The sequence below is a fragment of the Aptenodytes forsteri genome, unplaced genomic scaffold (genome assembly GCF_000699145.1).
Source record: "Aptenodytes forsteri isolate BGI_AS27 unplaced genomic scaffold, ASM69914v1 Scaffold172, whole genome shotgun sequence".
NCBI classification, from domain to species: Eukaryota; Metazoa; Chordata; class Aves; order Sphenisciformes; family Spheniscidae; genus Aptenodytes; species Aptenodytes forsteri.
The window spans coordinates 9,885,895-9,891,504 of record NW_008795018.1 but is presented as its reverse complement, the minus strand read 5'-3'; positions in this window follow the sequence as shown (position 1 = coordinate 9,891,504).

Sequence of the window (5,610 nt, the reverse complement as noted above, 5' to 3'; positions counted from 1 at the left end):
CTGGGCCGGCCTTCGTGAGGGGGAGCTGGCGGAGCGGAGGGTAGCTCTGAGGGGAGAAATAAAATGTAGAGGTGCACTTGTCTCCTGGGGCGCAGGGCCCGGGGCGCCCCTCTGGAATAGACGTCCCAGGAGAGGACAGAACTTCATTATGAGGGTTTTTCCTCCTCTTGATCTATCTAGTGGTCAGTTACAGGTGGAACTGCAGTGTTCCCTTTTCCTTCCAGTAGATGCATAGACTAAGGTGCTATGAAATAGCAGCCTGTCCTGGCATAGAATTCAATGAAGTGGGGCTCTATTTGAAAAAAAGGGAAAAATAGTGCGTATTCATCACTCATTAGCTATCTGCACTGCAAAATAAAGAACATATTGCAATATTGACCAGGTTAATATTGCATTAGGTTAATGCAAATGCTAAAAGAAGCCTGGGAATTACCAGGATCTACTAACTCAGAATTTCAGACGTCCTTTTCTTAAAATGTTACTGTTAAAAATTACTCCACGTTAGTTTTTAGTTTTGTAAAAATGAAGAAAAGTAATTGCATATTAATACTTTAATCATACAAAGCAAAAATGAGTTTTGTTTCTGAAATAGCATTGCTGTGTTCATCATATTTAGCAATAGCTGGAAAAACTGGTGAGTCTGCGGGAACTTGTGATACCAAGCTGTTTAGTAAAACCAACAGCAGGCTGTGAGGAACGAGAAGAAATCTAACAAGGTGACTACACCAAGGTTGCATGTAAAATTTGCTCAATTGCAAATAAAATCTACTGTTGAAAATTTCAAGATGGTGCATAAGGGAAGGGATAACTAATTCCTCAGAAAATAGTTGGTATGTTCTAAAACAAGGATGGCTACTTTGGAAACGCATCAGGCTGAAGTTCTCACTGAGCTGCCTGCGATGCTGGAGAAGTGCATTGAAGACAGAAGAAACAAACTGCATTAAAATATATACAAAATGAGATTAGGAGTATTACTAAATATATTGTGATCGCTCTTTTGTGAAGCACGGTGGTGTCCTCACCCTGAACACATTTTCAGATTTGGGCCATTTTGGAATACACCCCCGTAATCCAGTTTTGGGTGACTAATGCCATCACACTGCACCTGTGCAGGCTGTCCCCAGCCCTGCTGCAGCCCTTGGCACGACAGGGGTGGCCCCCAGGTGGGGGAGCACGGCTGTCTGTCCGTCCCTGCGCTGACAATGGTGGTGGGACTGCAGGTCTCCGTGGGCTTCGCTCAGCTGCAGCAGCGTAGGCAATATCTAAGCTGCGTCAAGTCTGCCAGGGCAGAATTGCTTTTCAGAAATGTTTTGACCAAATTTGAACCAGGGGAGTTTATTCATCCAACGCGTTGCGCCATGAGGCTCTGGTGGCTTTGAATCTGGCACTTGGAAATAGGAAGACTTGCCATTGCAGGAAGCCGGGGGTGAGGGGTCCCTCCCTCCCTGTGCAGGCAGTGGGGAGGAGGGAGTCCTCCGCTGGGCATGCGGGAGTGTTTTAATTAGACTCCCATTAGCTTTTCTTCCCTGGCTGCGAAGGAGGCTTGGGAGTCCAGCCAGACAATTCAGCCAGCTAAATCAGATGTCTAAAAATGGATGAAAATACTTTGAGAAAGGACTTCTGTGTGACAGGAGACTGAAAGATGACCTTGTTTATCGAAGGGGAAAAGAAAAAAAGCAACACAACTGATGGGTGTAAAAGGAGGAATGATACAGATACTGTAAGTCTTGCTTTCCATGCACAAGTGAATGGCAGGCAGATGATAGACAAAGACAACGCATTTAAGTCTTTCAAAATGAACATTTGTTTCTATGGTGCTAATAAGCATGTGACATCTAGTGTCATTAGATAATTTTCAGGCGAAGAGGATGAGCACATTTATGCGAATAATGAGAAGAGTAACATTTGTGCTTATTTCTACAAGGGCCTTAGTATTTTTGCTTAATGGATTTCGTTTTTAATTTTCTCTTCCATAATTGGGTTTTATGAACTTCAAGCAGGGTGTAAGTCACCTTCTCACAGATGAGGCCTAGGAAGAAAATTCCCATATGAAGAATGGAAATTGCTAATTGTCCACAGACTGTTAGATTTTCTTCTGTGGTATCTTGCCCTGAGCCCTTAATGATCTTTACAATAAGCTGAACTTTGTTTGAGTTGTTTTGATGAGGATTTTTTGGCTGGTTAGGAGTGAAGACAGAAAATACACATCTGGGTTTAGAGTTTGATGTTGTGTCATTTTGTGTTTGGCTCAAAACACGAACTTTTACCATTTCTATATACCCAGAAATGTTAGTAGTCATATTTATAGCCAATCAAGAAAAAACAGTCAATCAATAAAGTGTGCTCAGATTCTCAAAAGATGGAAGATGAAAGCAGCAGAATTTTTAGGAATACACAAATACCGCGCACGTTAGCGCAACATTTGGATCAAGTAACATTTGGGGAAGATCCTGCGTTTCATGAATGACTGAGAGCCGTTACAGCTGAATTAAAGCACAATTTGCCTAAAGCAAACCAAAGGCTTCAGTAAAGACAAACTAGTGCTGAACCGTATAGCGTTCATAGCAATTGCAACAACTTTATGCCTTTGAAAGAAAAAGTGAAAAACTCAAGTTTTGATTTTTTTAAGTGGAATTCATCCTGGGTAAGCAATAAAGTAGTTCAGAAAGGAGAACTTGGGACAAATGAGGTTAGATTTTTATAAAACTGAAGGTATGTGGTCAGGTGCTTGAAAGGGTGTGCATGTGCTTACGTTTCTGTGTCTGGTTGTGTGTGTGTGTGTTGACTTTGAAAGAAAAAGTGAAAAACTCAAGTTTTGATTTTTTTAAGTGGAATTCATCCTGGGTAAGCAATAAAGTAGTTCAGAAAGGAGAACTTGGGACAAATGAGGTTAGATTTTTATAAAACTGAAGGTATGTGGTCAGGTGCTTGAAAGGGTGTGCATGTGCTTACGTTTCTGTGTCTGGTTGTGTATGTGTGTGTTGATTTTCTAGAATACCCAGGGTGTTGAGAAAAACACTTGCAAACATAAAAACTAGAAAACAATGTTGCTAATTTTCTGTATTTAATATACAATACTTACTGCATTTGTATTCATTTTACATTTTTAGATAAAAGAAAAATATTGGTAGGAAGGTGAAGTAAACCTCAGGAAAGCAGTTTTAAATACAAAACTAATTTTTTGCCTTTTTACTTTCCAATAATTTGGGAACAACTAAAAAGAACTTGACACCGTGAAAATTTTTATTATATTGATTTTCATACTGACCCCTCAGCACCCAACAATAAATACACAACTTTGCTTTTCTTGCACTGCCAGCAGCAAAACGTTCAGTTCCAAAGGACTGTAATTCTGATATAATACAATATTGATAGCCACCTGTGTGCCTTAATTTAATTTCGCTGTATTGACACATGATTACTTTTGCAGTCAACCATCTTTACAAACTTGTAAAAGCTAAAGACTATGTTATACGGTAAGGTGCATGCTTGAAAGAGTATGCTCCGATGAACTTAAATGCAGTCAACGTAAAGTAGCCCCAGCTGAGGGTGTTCTTAAAGCAGAAGGCCCCATAGGGTGACATTTGGGACACAGAGCAGGCATGCCGTTAGATCAAAGGGCTTTGTTTGAAAGCTTGCAAAGGCAGCTCTGGAGCTTCCAAAGCGTCTGCATTATTTCTCAGCCATTCTGTACAGCGGAAACACACTTTTTTCCAATGCGTATATGGTAACCAGCAGCTGTGCAAGAGGAGAGAGGCTGCCAGATTTCATGTACAGCAATGGTGCAATACTTTTATATACCACAGTTTGCATGTTGTAGCCCCTTGATGTCACACTGATGACTAAAAGGTAAACCAGAATGCTTGCGTAACAATTCAAGAAATCACTTATATTTTTCTGTACCTCTGTAGGTGATACTGTGTTTCACACGTAGGTGATTTTAATGCTGAATGCAAAGAATGTAAAGAACACTGAATAGTAATTATTAAGCACACAGAATAAAAATAATGATGCACCTTTAAAAGAAACAGTAACACACGCACCTTTTCATGTTTGTACCCTGATTAAAAGAACATCATGAATTTCAAGTATGAAGTGATACAGTGAAATCATGTCCTGTGAATAGGTATCAACGGTAGTCCTGGTAGTACAGTTTGCACCGTAGGTACCTTTCCACCTTGCAAAACAAAATCCTACTGCATATGTAGGTAAAGTGACTTGAAATGCTAAAACTCGACGTGCCAGCTGTTTCGCTGGTATAAGCTGATACAATGCTGTAGAAGTTAACAGGACTATGCTGATCTTCACCAGCTGAGTATATGCCCTAAGGTGAATGAAAAAACAATATTCGAAACTGCTTTGCATGTTTTCCTTGAATTATCAAATCCTAGACACCTCCAGAGCAAATTATATTTTATTACAGAAAAGGGGGAAAAAAGAGAAACAGTAAGCCAAGCAGCACTAGAGGCTTTTTTAACTTTCTGAATATTTTTCATGTTGTTTTGTGTAAAATCATACTGAGAAATAAAGGTACCGAGACAGATTTTGATTTGCTAGTGGATGCTGGTCTGATGTAATATCAATTACTAAAGTTACTCTGGATGTGTCTCAGAAGCTGTCCTCGCTGTTCATAGTATTCCGTAAACCTGAAAGCACAAGTTTTACTAATGCCTTTTGAGAACTTCACTTATCTTGCAGATTCTGAAACCAGTATCCCGTGAGGGTTACAAAGAGGCTTTACTTTATACTTGTCTTCTGTTAACTTCAGTGGGATTTGTAACATGTAAGGTAGGCACACATGGAGTGTCTGAAGCAGTAAGAACTGAATCTTATTTCTGATACATTTCTGTACCAGCATCATGCTTTTCTCCACATATCCCAATGCCACTAAGAAGTGAACTTCTGAACTTTCGTATAAAAAAGTAATGAATAGAAATTTTGAGAGAAATAATGTTACTAGAGTTAAGATTTTTATCACACATTACCACTTATATAGTATTCTTGCTGATTTAGTAAGCTTAAGTATCTTTATATAGACCTGAGCTGCCTGACACTGAAATTTGTAGACTTACAAGGTCAAATTCTTGGTTTAATTTAACTCTAGTCAGTGGAGTTACAACAAGAGTAAATTATGCTAAATGATTTAAACTACTTTGAAACCCCAATCCTATTTCATGCAATTGTCCATGCACAAAAAACTACCTAAATTTGCTGCCTTTATGCTTTTGTTTAGCCAAAAATCTTACTTAAAGCCCAGACGTTCAACTTTATCGCTGCGAAAAACTTTCTTCGGTTACAAGATGCCACACAAACTTGGCCCCTTGCTTAAGCATCTGGAATCGACAGATACCTGCTGGACTTGCTACAAACAAAATAAAGCCAAAGGCAGCCTATGTAATGTTTTCTAATTTTAATTTTTCAGACAACATTCCCCCACTATGTGTAAAATTAGCTCTACAATAGCATTTCAAAGTAATCTGCTTATTCCTTTACATATTAAAACAAACAAAAATACCCTAAAGCATAAAAAATACTACATCTGAACACAGATACTACTCTAGTTGCAAAACTCAATGTACAGTATGAAGCTTATTTATCTTTTTTTCTGAC